A 24,182-nucleotide genomic window follows, 5' to 3' on the forward strand; every position below is an offset into this window, starting at 1 on the left:
TACAGGAGGCGGGGGAGCAGCGATGAATGACAGCTGCAGGTAAATAGCAGGCTAGAGACAAGCAGATTGTTGCTAGCCTGGTGCTTTTGTGAAGGCCGGGGGAAGCTGGAGGCACAATAGAAGGACACAGAGGCATGTCATTGTACGCAGAACATGCCTCCGTGTACTATTAAGATTTGAGGGTTCTCTTTAAAGGGAGTAGGAAGCCATTTAAAAAAAAAAACCTAAACAGATTCCAAAGGATAAGGGAATGCTTTGGGTCTTATAGAGCCTTCCCATTCCTCTCACGATTCCCGCATTCCAGCTCTGGCTCCCCCGTCTCTGACTGCCGGGCTGGAAACTGCTCTCTGCCGCTGCGGGAGGCTTCCGAAGTCAGAGCTGGAGATGATCACTGTAAGAAGAAAATGGTGAGCTTCTGAGAGGAACGGACGGTGAGGTAAGTATGCAATATTCATTTGCAGCTACATCATGTGTTTATTTTAAATAATTTTACTTGGTTCAGGTTCCCTTTCAGCACAGTAGAGCCAACAAATAGCCTAAAGGGGCCCATACACTTACCGATTTTCCTGCCGATACACAGCCAATTCGATAACTGTGATTAAATATGCTGTGAAATCGTCGCACAAACGCTGACTGAACTATCGATTTTCCATACGAAATCGATCATTTCCGTCTATTCCATTTGTTCCTGTCCGTGCGGAAGATTTCGCTCGATCGCTGGCGGGTTGGGAGTGCGTCGATAGCGGTGTTCAAATGACCGACGACTGACGCAATACAGCGGCAATACATTACCTGTTCCGCTGCCGCGAGTCCCCTGGTCACCGCTGCTCCATCTCCACGCTGGGCTCCGAGTCCAGCAGGCTTCACTTCTTCCTGTCCCGGCAGGAAGTTTAAACTGTAGCGCGCTCTCTACTGTTTACACTTCCCCCGGCAGGAAGTAGAGTGAAGCTGGAGGAGTCGAGCACAAAGAAGAAGACAGCGGAGACCGGGGGGGACTCGTGCCGGCTGGAGCAGGTAATGTATGGCTGGCAGGTGGGGGCGGCAGCTCCACAGATGGTGAATCGATTTCATGCTAAAATCGATTCACAATCTGTTTGCAGTAAAGGCAGCTATACGATCCCTCTCTGATCAGATTGATGGCAAATCGACCAGTGTATGGCCACCTTTAGAGGTTGTTACACCACTGTTTGTACTGCCTGCGATTTGTGCTGGTTGATTTAGACTGCTGGTTAGTTGAGTTCCGGATAAATGGGATTCTTTTGTACTGTACAATTTTGGTCTTCAGAATTTTTCACAAAGCAGCAAACGCAGACTTTGTTTTCCAAAAGAACTAACTGTCTGCAGGACCAACATCCATCTCTGCTCCGTTTATGACGTCTTTTGTCTGAGAATCTTTTTTTGAGGCTTTCTATCTGTTCACGCAGGAACTTGATCTGCAATACTTGGAGTGTAATCTTGATCTCAACTTTGTGCATCTAGACCTGTGGTTGTCCCTTTAGTGGCCTCTCTAAATCTGCAGCGAGATCTGGTATTGTGAGATCTTCCGGAGGGAGAACTGTGACTTGTAGCAGTTTGCTTCTCCAGCTCTCTGGAAATAAGGCTAAAAAACAAAAAATAAAAATATTTGTTTTTCCGAAACAAAGTATTCATAGAAAAAAAATACTAATAAGCAATGACAAATCTTTTGCCCTTTAGATATAGATATGGCTATTTGTCTACACAACCGTTCATCCCTCTTGTTTACATGTATTATGAAACCCACTGATGCACCTGTGGCGACTGAGCTGGTCTCTGGGGGCAGACGTGCTCCATACTGGTAAATATGAAAATAACACACCAATGCTATCATTAGCCTGGCAAAGAGGAAGTAACACTGCAGCGCATCCAGCATGCCCATCACTCATAGGGCTTCTGCAGAACCGAGAACCTTTGCCAGAGGATGGAGACCCTGTCCAAGCACCATGGTGCTGAGTGTAGGTAGCCAAGGGGTTTGACACCGTATCACATGGTCCAGGGTCTTGTATTCCCAGTTAGTTGCTGTTTTGGATATTGGAGAATCATGGGAAGTTACATACTGGCACCACCTTTGGTAACAGAAAGCAACATGCTGGGGTATACAGGCTATCTGGAGATGAGGATTTAACATTTTGTAAAGGTTTTTAACCTTTCTAGTTTAATATTTGAAAAGTTGCCGCTCATCAGAATCACTTTATTTCGCCAAGTACGGCAGGGCCATACTTGGAATTGCGTATGGTACACATGGCATAGACATAGTATGAGGACAGACGCACATTATGCCACCTTTTAGACTGCTGTGCCACAAAGACCCATCACCAGCTTCTCATACAACTATATTAAAGAGAATCTGTATTGTTAAAATCGCACAAAAGTAAACATACCAGTGCGTTAGGGGACATCTCCTATTACCCTCTGTCACAATTTCGCCGCTCCTCGCCGCATTAAAAGTGGTTAAAAACAGTTTTAAAAAGTTTGTTTATAAACAAACAAAATGGCCACCAAAACAGGAAGTAGATTGATGTACAGTATGTCCACACATAGAAAATACATTCATACACAAGAAGGGTGTATACAGCCTTCCTTTTGAATCTCAAGAGATCATTTGTGTGTTTATTTCCCCCTGTAGCTATCTTCCACTGAAGTGTCAGGCTGTTTCTTCCTGCAGAGTGCAGACAGCTCTGCCTGTATGTAATTCCTCAGTATGTGAAAGCCCAGCCAGCTCAGAGGAGGATTTATCCAGCTTGTAAAAGATAAGAGAGAAGAGAGCAGCTGCCCTAATCTAAATAATACACAGGCAGTGTGCAGAGAGGGGGCTGGAGGGGGGAGATGCATCACAGAACCGCAACACTGAAGAACTTGGCAGCCTTCCAGACACAGGCTGACAAGTCTGACAAGAGAGAGATAAGTTGATTTATTACAGAGATGGTGATAGTAAAACGTGCTGCAGTAAGCCAGAACACATTAGAATAGCTTTTGGAACTTGTAGGATGATAAAAAACAGGATGCAATTTTTGTTACGGAGTCTCTTTAAAGAGGAAGTATAACCAAGGATTGGACTTCATCCCAATCAGTAGCCAATACCCCCTTTCCCATGATAAATCTTTACCTTTTGTTGAAGAGATCATTGGAGGGGGAGCTGTGGCTGGGGGAAGGGTCTGTGTGGCTGATATTGTGGTGTAACTCCTCCCACAGTGTGATGTCAAGACCTAGGTCCTGACATCTTTGAATCTGTAGCCGAGGCTCCCCATTGGTCCACTATCAGAGCCATTTCATTGGCTCAGACAATGGACCATTGTGGAGTCCCGGCTGCAGATTCAAAGATGCTTTGCCCGGGGTCCGATGCACACAGTAATTACACTGACAGATAGACTGTAATTATGTGGTGGGTGATTAGCGGCAGTATGTATAATGACAGTGGTGACAGCGCATCTACGTGGGGGGCTTTAGAGATGTGCAGCGACCCGACTGAGAACTCTGGGGGTCTCCTTATTAAAGGAGACCCCCAGATGCAGCGGCGGTGGATGTTCGGCGGGTGTGTGCATGTGTGCGGAGCGAGGTGGTGGTGCTGAAGGACTTTAAAGTGAACCCGAGGTGAAAATACACCGATGAGATAAACAATTATCTTTATTCTCCTACTCCTAAAAATGACTTTTTTAAGAGTCCCATGGTGTTTATTTTTTATATTTATACATTTACAAAGTAGGTTGAATGTTTTACTGTCTCTAATCAGTGGCAGCCTATTAAAGGGGAACTGAAGAGAGAGGTATATGGAGGCTGCCATGTTTTTTTTCCTTTTAAGCAATACCAGTTGCCTGGCAGCCCTGCTGATCCTCTGCCTCTAATACTATTAGCCATAGCCCCTGAACAAGCATGTAGCAGATCAGGTGTTTCTGACATTATTCTCAGATCTGACAAGACTAGCTCATGCTTGTTTCTGGTGTTATTCAGATACTACTGCAGATAAATAGACCAGCAGGGCTGCCAAGCAACTGGTATTGATTAAAAGGAAATAAACATGGCAGCATCCATATACCTCTCTCTTCAGTTCCCCTTTAAGTGTTGCAGAGTTAGAAAAAGGTCAATAGCTCATGTATTTTATCTTTTCCTGCCCTCAGAAGTTGTATTCCGACAGGAAATCGTTTATGGCTGTAATTTGCTTATCAGTGATGTTTACTATATTCCCGACAAGCTACCGAACAGACAGAAGCTGTCATGTCCATGCCTAGAAATTAACTCTTTCAGGTAGCAAAATACAACAAATCAGCCTGGGTATTAATATATTTTGTACTGCACATACACATGTTTATCTCATCAGATCATATATCGCCTCGGTTGCACTTTAAAGCATCCATCAAAATAGAAATTACTATAAATAAGACGAGAAACATCACAGTAAGACAGCTGAAATGTAGTTTTGTTGTCATTTCAACAGATTCGATGCAGTATCTGTTTTTAGAAAATTGTTGATCCGTTCCCCAGTTTTCATTTACTTCTATACGGTTAGGTATTTTTTTGTTGTAGTTTTAGATTTATGCCAATGGGTGGTGCTATTTTACCAGTTATCTGGTGTCGAGTTATGATGCTGACTTTTGATGGCATGACAAACATTGCATAACGTTTTTAGATATACCAAGTATAATCCTGTCTATGGCTGTATTATATTGATTATTTTATATATTCAATATATACATTTACATGTATTTATTTTTATTATTTTATAAATGGGTTTTCTGCTGTAAAGAAAGTGAAAAAGAAACACCGATGCTAATAGGCCTAACAATGTGTATTCATTAAAGAGAGAGTTATACAGAAGCTGCCATATTTATTTTCTTTTACCAGTTGCCTGGCTGTCCTGCTGAGCCTCTGCCTCAAATACTTTTAGCCATAGACCCTGAACAAGCATGCAGCAGATCAGCTGTTTCTGACATTATTGTCAGATCTGACAAGACTAGCTGCATGCTTGTTTCTGGTGTGATTCAGACACTACTGCAGCCAAACAGATCAGCAGGGCTGCCAGGCAACTGGTATTGTTTAAAAGGAAACAAATATGGCAGCCTCCATATCAATCTCACCTCAGATTCACTTTAAGCTTGTATATTATGAAAAGATTAAAGATCACTGGTGCTTCCTTCAACCTCATAGCAAGAGCTACAGATGTGCCTGTGAAGATCACTGGAAGCAGGTGGTTTTGGCACATTATTACTTATAATGCTGGTTGCCTGGCCCCAGTGTTATTGGTAAGCAGTACCAGATTGCTGTGCCTTGCTATTGGCCGCTGCTTTCATCATCAGCAGAGACAGGAAGATTTCTGCTGCAGGTGGATGAATTGGATGTGTCACATGGAATGGGATTCAGAAAGGCACAGTTTTATTATTCATTGTGTTTGTGTGCGTCTTGCGAGACACCTGTGGGCTCTTGCAATGATCAGAGAACACATCCGACTCCCTTGTCTGGCTACTTGCTATAGGTCAGACTGTATGCCCATATGACTGACCCATAACCCAGCCCTAACACCTGCGTACACTCCTACCTAACAACAAAGTACACACAACCCTGCAGGTAGATGTAGCATACAACCTGGCAGACAGCAATCACTAAACTCAGCAAGGTAATGCAGACAAGGTCAGGCCCATATGACTGACCCATAACCCAGCCCTAACACCTGCGTACACTCCTGCCTAACAACAAACTACACAACCCTGCAGGTAGATGTAGCATACAACCTGGCAGACAGCAATCACCAAACTCAGCAAGGTAATGCAGACACAGTATACTTGAATAGTCAATTATCCACATCCAAAAACAAAGTGAGTGCACACCAAACCAATGCCTGTTAATCCAGCACTATAACTTCAAACGGTGCAACATCCAATGATATACAGATCCAACATATAGCATACACATTAAAAAATAAGATCCAGGAGCATCTAATTTGAAAAAGTAGTAAAACTTCGCAACCTTTAATAGAACAATTCCATAAAAAATGGTAGGCAGCGTAAAAAACACGCTATACTTATCGCAGTCCATCAAGATCTTGATAAAGCCCTTATTGTGGGGCGAAACGACTCTCGATCTTGATAAAGCCCTTATTGTGGGGCGAAACGGCTGTCGATCTGCTGTCTCCGCAACTCTCTATGCATTCTTTACCTTCTGCTTAATGTATGCTTCTGGACTGCGATAAGTATAACGTGTTTTTTACGCTGCCTACCATTTTTTATGGAATTGTTCTATTAAAAGTTGAGAAGTTTTACTACTTTTTCAAATGAGATGCTCCTGGATCTTTTTTCTTGTGTATGCTTACATAGTTACATAGTTATTTTGGTTGAAAAAAGACGTACGTCCCATCGAATTCAACCAGTACAAAGTACAACTCCAGCCTCCTCCCTCACATATCCCTGTTGATCCAGAGGAAGGCGAAAAAAACCCTTACAAGGCATGGTCCAATTAGCCCCAAAAGGGAAAAATTGCTTCCCGACTCCAGATGGCAATTAGATAAAATCCCTGCATCAACATCATTAGGCATTACCTAGTAATTGTAGCCATGGATGTCTTTCAACGCAAGGAAAGCATCTAAGCCCCCTTTAAATGCAGGTATAGAGTTTGCCATAACGACTTCCTGTGGCAGTGCATTCCACATCTTAATCACTCTTACTGTAAAGAACCCTTTCCTAAATAAATGGCTAAATCATTTTTCCTCCATGCGCAGATCATGTCCTCTAGTCCTTCGAGAAGGCCTAGGGACAAAAAGCTCATCCGCCAAGCTATTATATTGCCCTCTGATGTATTTATACATGCTAATTAGATCTCCTCTAAGGCGTCTTTTTTTCTAGACTAAATAAACCCAGATTATGTAGCCTTTCTTGGTAAGTGGGACCTTCCATCCCACGTATCAATTTTGTTGCTCGTCTCTGCACCTGCTCTAAAACTGCAATATCTTTTTTGTAATGTGGTGCCCAGAACTGAATTCCATGTTCCAGATGTGGCCTTACTAGAGAGTTAAACAGGGGCAATATTATGCTGGCATCTCGAGTTTTTATTTCCTTTTTAATGCATCCCAAAATTTTGTTAGCTTTAGCTGCAGCGGCTTGGCATTGAATACGATTATTTAACTTGTTGTCGATGAGTACTCCTAAGTCCTTGTCCAAGTTTGATGTCCCCAACTGTATGCCATTTATTTTGTATGGTGCTAGACCATTAGTACGTCCAAAATGCATGACTTTACATTTTTCAACATTGAATTTCATCTGCCATGTATGTGCCCATATAGCCATCCTATCCAGATCCTGTTTCAATATGACACTATCTTCCTGAGAGTTGATGATTCTGCACAATTTTGTATAATCTGCAAAAATAGCAACATTGGTCACTACTGCATCTACTAGGTCATTAATAAATAAATTGTAGAGCACTGGACCCAGTGCAGACCCCTGTGGGACCCCACTGCTAACAGTCTGCCATTTTGAGTACGATCCATTGACCACAACTCTTTGTTTTCTGTCCATTAGCCAGTTCACTATCCATGCAGACAGACTCTTCCCCAGTCCTTGCATCCTCAACTTTTGCACCAGACTTTTGTGGGGAACAGTGTCGAAGGCCTTTGCAAAGTCCAAGTATATCACATCTACAGCATTCCCAATATCCATATTAGCGTTCACTACCTCATAAAAGCTGAGCATGTTAGTCAAACAGGACCTGTCTTTAGTATACCCATGTTGATGCTGAGAAATAAGATTATTTTCTACTATGAAGTCATGTTGTAACGATTGCGGAATTCTCTCCGTGGTCAGCACACAAGATGTGCGCTAACACTGCGGAAGTCCTCCACAAGCGTATAAAACGACAGAACCCAGCTTTGGTGCTATGCACCTGTAGAGAGAAAGTGAGCACAGAGACAGAATGTATGTGTGTCCACCAATCTAGTCGCCACCCGGCGACGGTGAACTCACAACAGCGGAAACCAAGTGGGAACGCAATCGCAAGAGTGGCGATTGCCAATAGCGACACAAGACCGAGCAAAACAGAGCACAAGTGTAGCAAGAAAGACACAGCAAATAACAATAATCAGAACGCCCAGGAAAATAACAAACGCACTCGCTAAGCGCGGTCGCCGCGTGAAAAGCGCAACAGCGACAAAGCACGCTAATAGCGCGGTCTCCGCACGAAAAGCGCAGCAAAGACAAAGCACGCCTACCCTAACTAACCAATGAAACACGAAAACAAAGAGGGAACATGAACGCTTGATAAACGGTTGCCTCACCGAGCCTACAGCAAGCGTTCGCTCCAGACAAGACAGACAGAAGGAGTAGCCAGTAGCAACCGCAGCTCTGGCCTACACTCCCAGACAGAAGGAACCACCGCCACTACCGCTAGGGTGAATGCGATCCCAACAGACAGTACGATTTGCTGGCGACAAGACAATCGCAACAGATAGACAGTACAAAGCAACACAGATAATACAATCTGACTACGCTAGAAGGAATGCCTAGTGCACTCCCAAGGAATTACTCTAAGATAATCTTAGCAAACGATTTGCAAAGGCTGACACTCCAGGTAAGTAAGCAGAAACAAACCAGTATGACCAGCAGGGAATTCTGGGAAAAAATTGTATTTATACTGCAAGCCATCAAAGGAAACAGCTAAGCAATTTGCATGACAAGTGTATGCAAATTCCTTCCCAGAACAGCAGCTCTGCAACTTGCAGAGTGAAGACAGGTTTCTTTTCCAGAGACCTGCAACACTCTGATCTAAAAAATGGTCAAACAGCTGTCTGCCATTGCAGACAGCAGCGCAGATCATTACACATGTATAGTATCTCTTAGCAGGGCCGGCCTTTGCTATGAGCGACCTGTGCGGTCGCTCAGGGTGCCATGCTCTCAAGGGCGCATGCGCCCTGTCGCCCCTCGCTGCCCCGCTGTCTCCCTGTGTCCTCTCTGTCTATATTTAGAGCAGGACTACAGGAAAATGGCCGCCAATGTCCACAAATGCAGACAAGTGGCGGCCATTTTCTTGTAGCCTGCTCTAACTACAGGCGGGGAGAGAAGAGTGACGTCGGCGCTGGATGTCAGGTGAGTCAGTCTCTGCCCGGCCCGCTGCCACATAAAGGGGGGGGGGGTTGCCTGGGGCAAACTACCTACACTGGTGGCAAACTACCTACACTGGAAGCAAACTACCTACACTGGGAGCAAACTACCTACACTGGGAGCAAACTACCTACACTGGGGGCAAACTACCTACACTGGGGGCATACTACCTACACTGGGGGCAAACTACCTATACTGGGGGCATACTGGGGGAAAACTACCTACACTGGGGGCATACTGGGGGAATACTACCTACACTGGTGGCAAACTACCTACACTGGTGGGAAACTACCTACACTGGGAGCAAACTACCTACACTGGGGGCAAACTACCTACACTGGGAGCATACTGGGGGAAAACTACCTACACCGGGGGCATACTACCTACACTGGGGGGCAAACTACCTACACTGGGGGCAAACTACCTACACTGGGGGCAAACTACCTACACTGGGGGCAAACTACCTACACTGGGGGCATACTGGTGGAAAACTACCTACACTGGGAGCAAACTACCTACACTGGGGGCAAACTACCCACACTGGTGGCATACTGGGGGAAAACTACCTATACTGGGGGCATACTACCTACACTAGGGGGCAAACTACCTACACTGGGGGCATACTGGGGGCAAACTACCTACACTGGGGGCATACTACCTACACTGGGGGCAAACTACCTACACTGAAAGCAAACTACCTACACTGGGGCATACTACCTACACTGGGGGCATACTGGGGCAAACTACCTTCACTGGGGGCAAACTACCTTCACTGGGGGCATGCTACCTACACTGGGGGCATGCTTCCTACACTGGGGGCATACTACCTGCACTGGGGGCATACTGGGGCATACTACCTACACTGGGGGCATACTGGGGCATGCTACCTACACTGGGGGCATACTACCTACACTGGGGGTATACTACCTACACTGGGGGCAACCATGCTACTACACTGGGGGAAACTCTACTAGCTACACTGAGGGCAGCTATGCTACCTATATGGGGCAACTATACTACCTACACTGGGGGCAACTCTGCTACCTATATGGGGACAACTATGCTACTTATGGGGGGGCAACAAAATCCGGTTTCGCTCAGGGCGCTGTGAAACCTAAGGCCGGCCCTGTCTCTTAGTAACCCCTCAAATTGTTTGCATACAACTGATGTTAAGCTTACAGGTCTATAATTTCCTGAATCTGATTTTTTGCCCTTCTTAAATAATGGGAAAACGTGGGCTGTACACCAATCCACTGGGACTCTGCCAGTTGAAAGAGAGTCACAAAAGATAAGATAAAGGGGTTTATCTATAACTGAACTTAATTCCCTTAAGGACCCGAGGATGCATGCCATCCGGGCCAGGTGCCTTGTCTATTTTGAATTTATTTAGTCTTGCCTTCACTTCTTCCTGCGTTAAGTATTTAATATTACAGTTAGAAGATTGAGACTCTTCTGCCTCTGTAATTTGCAACAGTGCTGTTTCCTTTGTGAAGACAGAAGCAAAGAAAGCATTTAATAACTCTGCCTTACCTTGGTCATCCACCATTGAGTTCCCACCCTCATCCTTTAGGAGTCCTATACAGTCAACATTTCTTTTTTTAGAGTTCATGTACTTGCTATACTTGAATAGTCACCTGAGGCCTATGGGCTGAGGCAATCCAGACGAAAGTGTAATCACATTACAGATGTGTAGTCAAACAGGCCGGGATCAGGGCAGGCAGCGTTCATGCAAGGTCCTTTAACAATCCGAGGTTGGCAACAGGAGATCCAGTAAGATGCAAGGTCAGTTACAAGCCGGGTCAATGACAGGTGATCAGAAGAAATGTAGTCGGGTACAATGCGGGTCAGTAACAGGTAATCAAGATCTGCATGAAGCTTGGTCAAGAGACAGACAGAAATCTGCAGCAAGGCAAGGCTTTTGGTGTGAGCGCAATCTCAGCTACAAGCCCAGCATAGGCTATCACGGGCGAAGACTGAGGGCGCTCACCTTTCTCTTATACTAGGACTAACCAATCAAAAGCAACGGAATACAAAACAACCAATCATTCTGCGGCGTGTCAGCAAGTCAGCTGACACGCTGGTACGCATGCTGCTATTGTTTACAGCGGTGGAGCGTGTACTGAGGACGTGTCCACCGCTTGGCCAATAGGGAAGTCCACTGACATCAGCACTTCACCGAGACCCAGAGGCTTGCGCCTCAGCGTGGGTCTCGGCGTTCCGCCGCCATAATCGGCGAGGTTTTACATCCCTCTAGTGCAATGCATATTTTTGCTGGATGCCATCCGATTTTATTCCCCCCACATGCAAATCGGATGGCAGCCTAATGATTTGAATAAGCTGCTTTTCCCCCTTCTGATTTCACATGCAGGGAAACACAGCGAATCAGACATAGTGGGAACAGGCCCTTAGGGCTCTCAACTAGCAAACAGACACAGATTAGAAAGGTTAGCATTAGGAAATAAGGGGAAGTGAGGTTATCGCTAGTCATCAAGGTTAGCAGGTTAAAGTGTACCTGTAGGGAAAGTGTTTTATAGTTGGAATTTCTTATCAGTGAGGGTCACACTGTAGTCACTTCCTGCCTGAGTCAGGACTGAGTCAGCCACTTACATACCTGATATTAAACTCTTTCAGGCAGAGAAAGAAAAAAAGGAACACAGCATAGTTATTTGTGTGCTAGGCACTGTACATATCCATATCTATCTCATCATGTCACATGTCACTTTAGGTATCCTTTAAGGTTGGGTGTTAGGAAAGGGCAGGCTAGGGTTAAGCTTTAGGAAGAGGTTTTATAGTTAGGGCATACCTCCCAATGTTTTTTTTTTTTAAACATGCCCAAGTCACTGATACCAGAAAGAATTCAAAAGCAAACAATGAAGTTTCAAAATTCAGACCACACTGGTCCTCTCTATTATTCTTCATTTTAACATTTTAAAATGAGGATTATATCCATTTACATGATAGAAATAATATTTAGAGTATTTTAAACACATTTTTTGTGCATGAGTTCTGAAAGAGAAACAAGCGAGGAAGAAAGAGGGACAAATGGATTCAGTTCACAAAGAGGGACTATCCCTCTGAAATGGGGACAGTTGGAAGCAACGAGTAAAGGTAGCCATACATCTACCGATTCTAACTCCGTCGACAAATCAATCAACTTTATTAAGGAGCAGGGAGAATTCCCACCTGTCTGAAAGATGCAATCATCTGACCGCTACTCTAGAAAGCATCCTTAGATCCAGATGCTCTGAACAGCTACAGACCTGTCTCCAACCTCTGCTTTCTAGAGAAAGTTATTGAAAAGGCTATCTACAACTTGAAGCTAAGCTCTCAAGAAACAACATCCTCTACCCTCTTCAAAAAACATCACCCCTCACCCAGATCTGCAATGATCTGCTCATGGCAAGAGACAGAAGCTAATGTTCTATCCTGAATTCTGCTTGCACACTCACCAGCTTTTAACACAGTTGAACTTTAAATCTTGCTTAAAGGGAACCAGAGAGGATTCAATATACATACCTGGGGCTTCCTCCAGCCCCATACGCACGGATCGCTCCCACGCCGCCGTCCTCCGCTGCCTGGATCCGCCGCCACCGGGTCCCGTCATTGCCGCGAGTCGGCAAGTCGGCCGACGGATGCGGCCAATTCTCCGCATTACAGGGTGCTCTCTCTCCATACAGATACGCATGTGGCTGCTTACTGCGCTGCCGCATGCGTACATGTATGGAGGGAGCCCCTGTGATGCGGACAATTGGCCGCGTCCGCCGGAAGTGACGGGCCCGGTACCGGCGGATCCAGGAAGCTGAGGACGGCGGCGTGGGAGCGATTCAGGCTTATGGAGCTGGAAGAAGCCCCAGGTATGTATAAAATCATTTTCTTTTTTCAACCCCCCGTTCCTCTCTGGTTCCCTTTAAAGTGGAATATAACCCTGCATTTCAACTTTGCTCTAAAATATTATTTACAGCATATTATATGCAAAAAGCATTTTTTTTTTTTACTAGACTAGCATTGGAAGGGTTAAACACAGAGGTTTAAAGTTCCGTGGAGAGATATGCAGAAGTTCAAATTGTTACATTCTATTTAGTTATATGTATCTATTGATAAATGTTAGGCCCGGTTCACATTAGCGTTCGCTATCCGGATTTTCCGGATCTGATCCGGACCGCATACTGTACAAACGGAACGTACGTTCCGCATAGCAATGCAAAGGCTGTGCGGACGTTCACATACTTACGTTCCGTACAGTACGGAGCCGGACCGGATCCGGACTCCGGACTCTTTTCCAACATGCGCTATTTTTTGTGTCCGGATCTCCGGCCCACGCACCCGGACCGGAGCCGGACCTGAGCCTGACAGCACCATCCGGAACACAGAAACCAATGGGGAACGGAAGGCACAGAACACACTGCCTACAAAAACCTGACGTTCTACCCCACTTTCTATGCGTATCCAACCGGCCATTTCGGATGGGGACACATGGGCCAAGCATGTCTGGAGTGGAGCAGCAGTGACAGACGTGCTGGAGCTGTTTGGCAGAATATCGGAGGTGGAGGTGATGCCTACAGCGGAGGAACCAGATTGTACATGTGCACCAGGTGCACCTTCTGCTGATCCGAACATTTTTTTATTTATATTTAACTATTTTTTGCCCACGGATCCGGATGGCAGCCTGATGCATGCCTGATACAAACGGACCGGAACCGGATCGGAACCGTACGGTTCTGATCAGGATCCGGTCCGTTTATTGCCAAAACGCAAGTGTGAACGGGGCCTTACACACTCTTTGGCTGTCCTCCAAGCTCCTTCTCAGTCAGAGAGATGAGTCATATTCAACATTTAGATACATTTATGTAAACAAAATGTATCTATGTCAGCTTCGGATGCGTCTGCAGAAATCTCCAGGAACTTTAAAGAGAGTCTGAAGCGAGAATAAATCTCGCTTCAGACCTCATAAATAGCAGGGGCATGTGTGCCCCTGCTAAAACGCCGCTATAGCGCGGCTTAACGGGGGTCCCTTCACCCCCAAATCCCCCTCGATACACCGGGGGAGCGCTTCCTGGTTGGGGCAGGGCTAACCGCCGCAGCCCTGCCCCACGCGCGTCTGTCAGCGCGTATCTCCGCCTCTCCCCCGCCCCTCTCAGTCTTCCTTCACTGAGAGGGGCGGGGGAGAGGCGGCGATGCGCCGCTGACAGACGCGACTGGAGGCAGGGCTGCAGCCGTTAGCCCTGCCTCCAGGAAGAGACAGCCAGCGACCTTTTCACGACACACTTTTGCGGGGGGTGGGTTGGGGGTGAAGGGACCCCCGTTTAGCCGCGGGATAGCGGCGTTTTAGCAGGGGCACACGTGCCCCTGCTATTTATGAGCTCTGAAGCGAGATTTATTCTCGCTTCAGAGTCTCTTTAAAGCCCTGTGTAACCCTTCCAATGCTGGTCTAGTAAAAAAAAAAATGCTGGTTGCATATAATATACTGTAAATAATGTTTTAGAGCAAAGTTGAAATGCAGGGTTATATTCTGCTTTAACAGGCTACAAGAGTACTGCGGCATAGAAGGCTTAGTTCTCCAGTGGATCAACTTGGCTGGCAGGACACAAAGGCCTCGATTCATAGAGCACAGTGCAGTGAATGTAAAATGCTCCGTAAATCACCGCATTCGGTATTTTTAGACTTTTGTGAGCTAATTCATAAAAATGTTCACAGGTGCGGTAGAAGTTTGGTAATTTACTGGCTTCAATAGACAAAAACTCAGTGCAGTGAGGGCGTTCCAATAATACGAGGCATCCCGACATCCCTTTAGATGTATATGTTTGTTATACTGCCTCTGCTTCCTCTGAGTTTGTCCATTAGTCTTTCTTAACAATTTATTTATTTGCCACAGCTTAGATGAACTTCCAAGAAACTTCAACAACTTCACAACTGAGGAGTTTTCCCCTTAAAAACCAGAGCATTTTTCACTCCTCCCAGGCAGTCTTCATTCATTTATTTAGTAGGCAGTATGATTGTTTTTTGGGGACTGGGGTCCCCAAAACCAATCATTGGACTGTGGAGCTGGTGTGCACGCGCGGCGCGGGGGCGCGTGATCGCGCGCTGCACCTTTGTTTACAACTGTTGTTATGAAAGAAGACTGCCTCAAGCAGAGGTAGTTTCCATTCATTTATTTGTCATGTGGTATAATTGGTTATTGGGGACTGGGGTCCCCAAAACCAATCATTGGACTGCAAGGGCTGTGCGGGTGGGTGTGTGCAAGCGCGATCGCGTGATTGCGCGCACACGGACACAACAATGTGCCTGCGGTTTGATGAATGAAGGCTGCTTCAAACAGAAGCAGTCTTCATAACAATCGGGGACTCTAATTGGATTTAGGAACACTTGTTCCTAATGTCCAATTAGTCAACTGCTGTGCGGGCTGGCTAGAGTGTGTGCGCGCGTGTTCCCCCACCCACTCCCAGCATTTAAATAAACAGATACGCCTTTCTCTGTCCCTGGTGGTGAAACGGTGCGCAGAGGCACGGAGATAATTAGCACTGCGGGGGTAAAGTGGTTAAACATGCCCTGCTTAGGTGATTTCCCCACTAGTTCCTCCAAATCTTCAAACAGGAACTTAAGAGGTTAAACTGCAGAAGGGAGGCAGGGGAAGCCTCTTTTGTTAGGGATTTTTCTACACACTGCCTGGGGGTAGAAAAGCTAGACCAGCTGAGAAGCCTGCAGGTCCAATCAGCTGGGCTTGCAGGAGACAGGTTGTTTCTATTGGTTCCCTGCTCCTGTCAGTCATAGATTATCCCTCTTCGCTTGTGTGAGTCACGCTGGCTTCCCACAGACTCGCGCAGTCTCCACTCTGATTTCCTCTGATTTCCTCTGATTTCGCCTGCTGGTTAAATTTGGGGTTTTTACCACATGATCTAGTCTTTATGAATTAACATTTGTTAAGGTATTTACCGCACAAGTTGGTAATTTACCTCACTGCTCTGTATTCTTAGTTTTCCGTGCGGTAACAGTCTTTATGTATTGACATTTTCCTAAGTGCTGGGTAAAGTCAGCTGGTTTCAGCATTAACAAATGCGGTGATGCTTTATTAATCGAGGCCAAAGGGTATCCTTGGGGCCTTTCCTCTCCAAACCTGTACCACTAAAATGTACCCCAAGGTGCAAAACTATCCCATTTTCTTTTTACCACATACTGTACATGCTGCCACTTGGAAAAAATCATCCATAAACATGGCCTGACATACCACTGCTATGCAGATGACACCCAGCTATATTTATTATTTGAAACCTGGCATCACAGACCCTATTCCACAAATAAACGCATGCTTAGCTGAGCTTCAGGAGTGGATGAATGACAACTGGCTAAAACTGGCAAAGCAACTTCAGTCTCAGCAAGCACCACTAAGGATAGGGAGTTCCATGCCCAAGAAAGTTAAGGCAGTGCTAGAAAATTACTGTATGGTGTGCACATAAAATATTGACACTTTGGACGGAATTTTCACATTCTTCACTTAGGGGTGTTCTAGTTTTTGTTGCCAATAGAAAAGCACCACGTGCATGCTAGTCACCCAATTTGCATTGTATGTTAAGGAGAACTGTGGGAACAATACCTTGTAGGTTTTTGAGACAATCAATTTTGAATACTTGAAATAAAATGCAATCATGAAAAACTTTTATATTTTCTTTTTATTTTAAGTCTTTGTGGAAATGTTCAGTGTGTGGGAAATATTTTGGCGATAATGGAAACCTTGTCAAAAATGAGAGAACTCACACTGGTCAGAAACCACATTCATGTGCCCAGTGGGGGAAATGTTTTGTGCAGAAATCACAGCTTGTCAGACATGAGAGATCTCACACTGGTGAGATGCACTTTTCATGTGCTGAGTGTGGGAAATGTTTTGCTCAGAAATCAGAGCGTGTTTAACATGGCAGCTTTCACACATACAATATTCCTTTTCATGTTTTGAGCTTGGGAAATGTGTTTGGCATAAATCACTGCTTGTCAGACATGAGAGGTCCTCACACTGGTGAGAAGCCCCATTCATGTGGCTAGTGTGGGAAATGTTTTGCACAGTTCTTGTAACACATGAGAGGTCACACACTGGTGAGAAGCCCTGTTCATGTACTCAGTGTGAGACCTCTCATGTTTGACAAGCAGGAATTTATGCCCAACACATTTCTCACACTCAGAACATGAATAGGGCTTATTTCCTGGGCAAAAGCTGCCACGTAAAACAAGCTCTAATTTCTGTGCTCTTCCCATACTCAGCACATAAAAAGGGCTTCTCACCAGTGTGAGATCTCTCATGTTACATCAAGGTGCTGTAAGTGTTCTAGGTGCTGGCGTAGATGGGTGTGATAGGTGTTGGCGTGCATGGGTGTGATAGGTGTTGGCGTGGATGGGTGTGATAGGTGTTGGTGTGGATGGGTGTGATAGGGTGTTGGCGTGGATGGGTGTGATAGGTGTTGGCGTGGATGGGTGTGATAGGTGTTGGCGTGGATGGGTGTGATAGGTGTTGGCGTGGATGGGTGTGATAGGTGTTGGCGGGGGGCAAGGATAGTGGGAGCTGTGGCGACAACAGTGACAGATGAAGCTCTCAGCTATACGAAGTCCCTCCAGGGCTCTCCATTGGTTCATTGGAGGATTCTTATTAGTCTGCTAATGGACTTTTTTTCCAATCGACAAAATTTACATCAATTGAATTGTTTAACCATTTCCGGACCGCAGTGATAGAGATCTACGCCCTGTTTTGATGGGCTCCTGGCTGGCAAGGCGTAGATCTCTATCACCGGCGCCGCCGCTCCCCGCCGCGATCGCGCGCACCGAACCGGCTGCACTTAGCTGTCTTATGACAGCTAAGGCTTCCGGGTATCGGCAGGAGCCGTCACTGATTGGCTCCCTGCCGTGTGATCGCTGTGAGCCAATCACAGCGATCACCCTCCGAAAGGCAACATAGTTGCCGTTCCGCCTCCCTCTCCGCCTCCCTCTCCGCCTCCCTCTCCCTGTCACTGTGGATCTTGTGTGACAGGGAGAGACGCACAGCCTGCAGCCGTGACAGGCTGTGCGATTTTAGTGTAAAAATAAACTTTTTTCCAGCTCTCTCCCCCCCATGTATCCCTTGATCCCCTCCCAACCACCTATATATAGATCTATATATATATATATAGATCTATATATATATATATAGATCTATATATATATATATATAGATCTATATATATATATATAGATCTATATATATATAGATCTATATATATATAGATCTATATATATATAGATCTATATATATATAGATCTATATATATATAGATCTATATATATATATAGATCTATATATATATATAGATCTATATATATATATATAGATCTATATATATATATAGATCTATATATATATATAGATCTATATATATATAGATCTATATATATATAGATCTATATATATATATATATATATATATATATCTATATATATATATATATGTCTCTATATATATATATATATATATATATATATATATATATATATATATATATATATATATATATATATATAACTGGATTGTGATTTTAACCACTTGCCGGCCGCCCCTACCTAGGGGCGGCGGCAAAGTGGAGCCCGCAACGACCGCGCAATACGCCGATCGGCGGCGGCTCGTTGCGGACTAGCTGGCCGGGGATCGCATGCTGGATGTGCCCACCCGCGACGTCAACCCGCCAGCCAATTAGCAGCGGCGGCGGGTTGTTAACCCCCGATCTTCCGCATGTAAAGCGGATAATACGCTTTGTAATGTATACAAAGCGTATTATACAGGCTGCCTCCTGCCCTGGTGGTCCCAGTGATTGAGGGACCACCAGGGCAGGTTGCAGCCCTCCTAGTAAGTACCCAAGCACACTGATCCTGCCCCCTGATCGCCCACTGCACCCATCAGACCCCCCCTGCCCACCCCTGGGACACCTGTTTGCACCCAATCACCCCCCTAATCACCCATTAATCACTCCCTGTCACTATCTCAACGCTATTTTTTAGATTAGGTCCTAAACTGCCCCCTGGGGGCTCCTGAACACACACCCCCCACACCCTTAGATCCTCCCTAGACCCTCCCCCCTGTGTACTGTATACATCTATTCTTCCCTATAATCACCCACTGACCACCTGTCAATCACCCATCAATCACCCCCTGTCACCACCTGTCACTGCCACCCATCAGATCAGACCCTAACCTGCCTTTTGTGGGCACCTGATCACCCACCCACACCCTCAGATTGCGTGCAGACCCACCCTCAGATCACCTCTGAAAGTGCATTGTTTACATCTGTTCTCCCCTCTAATCATCCACTGATCACCCATCAATCACCCCGTCACCACCTGTCACTGCTACCCATCAGATCAGACACTAATCTGCCCCTTGCGGGCACCCAATCACCTGCCCACACCCTAAATTAGCCCCCCAGACCCCCTCTGATCAACTCGCCAGTGCATTGCTTGCATATATTCTCCTCTGTAATCACCTACTGATCACCTATCAACCACCCCGTCACCCCCTGTCACCACCTGTCACTGCTACCCATCAGATCAGGCCCTAATATGCCCCCTGCGGGCTTCTGATCACCCGGCCAAACCCTCACCCGCCCCACCGCAGTGACAGAAATTTTTTTTCTGATCACTGCTGGTACGACTTAATTGCCATGTCCAGGTCATGATTTGAGAACATTCCTGCACTTCAGTGCCAATACAACCTGTCATCTAAGAAGCCACCCTGCTTATGACCGGTTCCACAAAATTCGGCCCCTCATAGACCACCTGTCATCAAAATTTGCAGATGCTTATACCCCTGAACAGTCATTTTGAGGCATTTGGTTTCCAGACTACTCCTCGTGGTTTTGGGCCCCTAAAATGCCAGGGCAGTATAGGAACCCCACAAGTGACCCCATTTTAGAAAGAAGACACCCCAAGGTATTCCGTTAGGTGTATGACGAGTTCATAGAAGATTTTATTTTTTGTCAAAAGTTAGCGGAAATTGATTTGTATTGTTTTTTTTCACAAAGTGTCATTTTCCACTAACTTGTGACAAAAAATAAAATCTTCTATGAACTCACCATACACCTAACGGAATACCTTGGGGTGTCTTCTTTCTAAAATGGGGTCACTTGTGGGGTTTCTATACTGCCCTGGCATTTTAGGGGCCCTAAACCGTGAGGAGTAGTCTAGAAACCAAATGCCTCAAAATTACCTGTGAATAGGACGTTGGGCCCCATAGCGCACCTAGGCTGCAAAAAAGTGTCACACATGTGATATCGCCGTACTCAGGAGAAGTAGTATAATGTGTTTTGGGGTGTATTTTTACACATACCCATGCTGGGAGGGAGAAATCTCTCTGTAAAGGGACAATTGTGTGTAAAAAAAATCAAAACATTTTAATTTACAGAGATATTTCTCCCACCCAGCATGGGTATGTGTAAAAATACACCCCAAAACACATTATACTACTTCTCCTGAGTACGGCGATACCACATGTGTGACACTTTTTTGCAACCTAGGTGCGCTAAGAGGCCCAACGTCCTATGAGTACCTTTAGAATTTCACAGGTCATTTTGAGGCATTTGGTTTCTAGACTACTCCTCACGGTTTAGGGCCCCTAAAATGCCAGGGCATTATAGGAACCCCACAAGTGACCCCATTTTAGAAAAAAGACACCCCAAGGTATTCAATTAGGTGTATGGGGAATTCATAGAAGATTTTATTTTTTGTCACAAGTTAGTGGAAAATGACACTTTGTGAAAAAAACAATAAAAATCAATTTCCGCTAACTTGTGAAAAAAAAATGAAATCTTCTATGAACTCCCCATACTACTAACGGAATACCTTGGGGTGTCTTCTTTCTAAAATGGGGTCACTTGTAGGGTTCCTATACTGTCCTGGCATTTTAGGGGCCCTAAACCGTGAGGAGTAGTCTAGAAAATAAATGCCTCAAAATGACCTGTGAAATCCTAAAGGTACTCATAGGACTTTGGGCCCCTTAGCGCAGTTAGGGTGCAAAAAAGTGTCACACATGTGGTATCGCCATACTCGGGAGAAGTAGTACAATGTGTTTTGGGGTGTATTTTTACACATACCCATGCTGGGTGGGAGAAATATCTCTGTAAATGGACAATTGTGTGTAAAAAAATCAAAAGAAATCTCATTTACAGAGATATTTCTCCCACCCATCATGGGTATGTGTAAAAATACACCCCAAAACACATTATACTATTTCTCCTGAGTAAGGCGATACCACATGTGTGACATTTCTTTTGCAGCCTAGGTGCGCTAAGGGGCCCAAAGTCCTATGAGCACCTTTAGGCTTTACAGGGGTGCTTACAATTTAGCACCCCCCAAAATGCCAGGACAATAAACACACCCCACAAATGACCCCATTTTGGAAACTAGACACTTCAAGGTATTCAGAGAGGGGCATGGTGAGTCCGTGGCAGATTTCATTTTTTTTTTTGTCACCAGATAGCAGAAATGGAAACTTTTTTTTATTTATTTTTTTTGTCACAAAGTGTCATTTTCCGCTAACTTGTGACAAAAGATAAAATCTTCTATGAACTCACCATGCCTCTTAGTGAATACTTTGGGGTGTCTTCTTTCCAAAATGGGGTCATTTGGGGGGTATTTATACTATCCTGGAATTCTAGCACCTCATGAAACCTGACAGGTGCTCAGAAATGAGAGAGATGCTTCAAAATGGGAAAATTCAATTTTTGCACCATAGTTTGTAAACGCTATAACTTTTACCCAAACCAATAAATATACACTGAATGGGTTTTTTTTAATCAAAAACATGTTTGTCCACATTTTTCGCGCTGCATGTATACAGAAATTTTACTTTATTTGAAAAATGTCAGCACAGAAAGTTAAAAAAATCATTTTTTTGCCAAAATTCATGTCTTTTTTGATGAATAGAATAAAAAGTAAAAATCGCAGCACCAATCAAATAGCACCAAAAGAAAGCTGTATTAGTGACAAGAAAAGGAGGTAAAATTCATTTAGATGGTAGCTTGTATGACTGAGCAATAAACCATTTAAGCTGCAGTGGTCTGAATGGAAAAAAGGCTCTGGTCCTTAAGGGTGAAAAGACTGCGGTCCTTAAGTGGTTAAGAATCATTTGCAGTTGATTGGGAACATCCACAGAGTTTATTTTTTGCCACTCTAATCACAATTATCCGATTGCCGGAACCATTAGTGGCCATACTAATACACTTCAGTATATATACATACAGTTTTGATTGGCTACCAATCATTAGCCAATTTTACAACTTCCTTGTAGGATGAGAGCTTACCAACACAAAGGGCTCCATTCTCAATGAATGAACGCATTCAGTAACCATATGTCGGTAAATTACCGACTGCAGAAAGAACATGTTAAAATTCACAATATTTCCTGCCTGAAATTACTGTTTACATAAATATAACGGTAAAAATGCAATAAAAGCGCTGTGACATGTCGTTAAAAGTGTGTAACAAATCATTATTTTAGAAGTAAATACCACGAAAAATAGAATTTAAAATGAAAAAAGTGCATTGTTTTATCGTTTATCATTGATTATCTTCTGTAAGTACCTGGTACTATTTTTCACATCCCATCTGATCACATGTAGCATATACTGTATAGAGCCTTTTGAGCTGTGTTTGCTAAACTTTGGAATATTTCTGCAAAAACCTGTAATTTACGCATTTTTCCAAAACCAAACTTAACTCACAAAAATGTATATGAATTTGGGGGGGGGGGGGACTGTAGTTACATTTTTGGAACTAGATTTAATTACCGCAAACTGTTCATAGTATCCAATATCTGGTGACCATCATACCATATGGAGGTGGTAGAATTGGTCAGTCAAAATGTAATGTTTGCCTGCACCCCAAAGCAGGAGTCACAATTGGCTAAATCGCGTGTAAAAACATCAAGAATAGATTTCTAATATTTATATACCGTATATACTCGGATACAAGTCGACCTCATGTATAAGTCGACCCCAATATTTGACCCTCTTAAACAGGAATTTATTAATTACTCAAATATAAGTCTGTGCAACAAAGTTAAGGGCTGTGTGGCCCTTCTAGCAGTGTGGCCCCTTTGTCCCCCTGGCTGTGTGGGCCCTCTAGTAGTGTGTCCTCTGTGTCCCACTGGCTGTGTGGCTTCTGTGTCCCCCTGGCTGTGTGGCTTCTGCTGTGTGGCCCCTGTTTCCCCTGGCTGTGTGGCTTCTGCTGTGTGGCCCCTGTTTCCCCTGGCTGTGCGGCTTCTGCTGTGTGGCTTCTGTGTCCCCCTGGCTGTGTGGCCTCTGTTTCCCCTGGCTGTGTGGCTTCTGCTGTGTGGCCCGTTTCCCCTGGCTGTGTGGCTTCGGCTGTGTGGCTTCGGCTGTGTGGCTTCTGTGTCCCCCTGGCTGTGTGGCCTCTGTGTCCCCTGGCTGTGTGGCCTCTGTGTCCCCTGGCTGTGTGGTCTCTGTGTCCCCTGGCTGTGTGGCTTCTGTGTCCCCCTGGCTGTGTGGCCTCTGTGTCCCCCTGGCCATGTGGCTTCTGCTGTGTGGCCCCTGTTTCCCCTGGCTGTGTGGCCTCTGTGTCCCCCTGGCTGTGTGGCTCATGCTGGGTGGCCCCTGTGTCCTGCTGGCTGTGTGGCTCCTGCTGTGAGGCCCCTGTGCCCCCCCCCCCCCCCGCGCCTGTGCAGTCACTGGTGGGCAATAGCTATCCCCTGTCTCCCCTTCCTAGCAGTGTTAGCAGACAGCTTGCTAAAACGCCCCCCTCCCTCCCACCACCATGCAAAGAGGCCTCTTCTCTCTCTCTATCTCTCCCCCCTCTGTGTGATCGCTGAAGCCAGCAATCATTTACTGAGCTATCCGGTGTTCCGATCTGATAACAAAAGCAGACAGTTTACTGAAAATCCCTCTCCCTCCCACCACCACGCAAAGGAGCCTCTTATCTCTATCTCTTCCCCCTGTGTAATCGCTAAAGTGGAAGCTTCTCACTCACACTAATCCATCCGATCACGGCTCTCTTCTCCCTGAGTTCCTGTAGTCAGTAGTCACGCTGACTGGGCTGTGTATGCATAAGCTACAGCTTCCGAT

At 45.2% G+C, this 24,182-nt stretch overlaps 2 long non-coding RNA genes across 7 annotated transcripts in view; one reads left to right on the forward strand and one right to left on the reverse strand.

The window, feature by feature from the left end:
- The window catches only part of LOC137542335 (uncharacterized), a 437,024-nt gene that overhangs the window by 179,127 nt on the left and 233,715 nt on the right, over positions 1-24,182 (forward strand). The gene's annotated exons all lie outside the window — the stretch shown is intronic.
- On the reverse strand, positions 455-24,175 carry LOC137542337 (uncharacterized). The gene is made up of 2 exons (XR_011025408.1): positions 24,088-24,175; positions 455-1,600 (listed from the first exon to the last, which is right to left on the reverse strand). It is a non-coding gene; the product is annotated as an uncharacterized lncRNA (long non-coding RNA).

Source organism: Hyperolius riggenbachi, chromosome 12 (genome assembly GCF_040937935.1).
Source record: "Hyperolius riggenbachi isolate aHypRig1 chromosome 12, aHypRig1.pri, whole genome shotgun sequence".
In the NCBI taxonomy this organism is placed as follows: Eukaryota; Metazoa; Chordata; class Amphibia; order Anura; family Hyperoliidae; genus Hyperolius; species Hyperolius riggenbachi.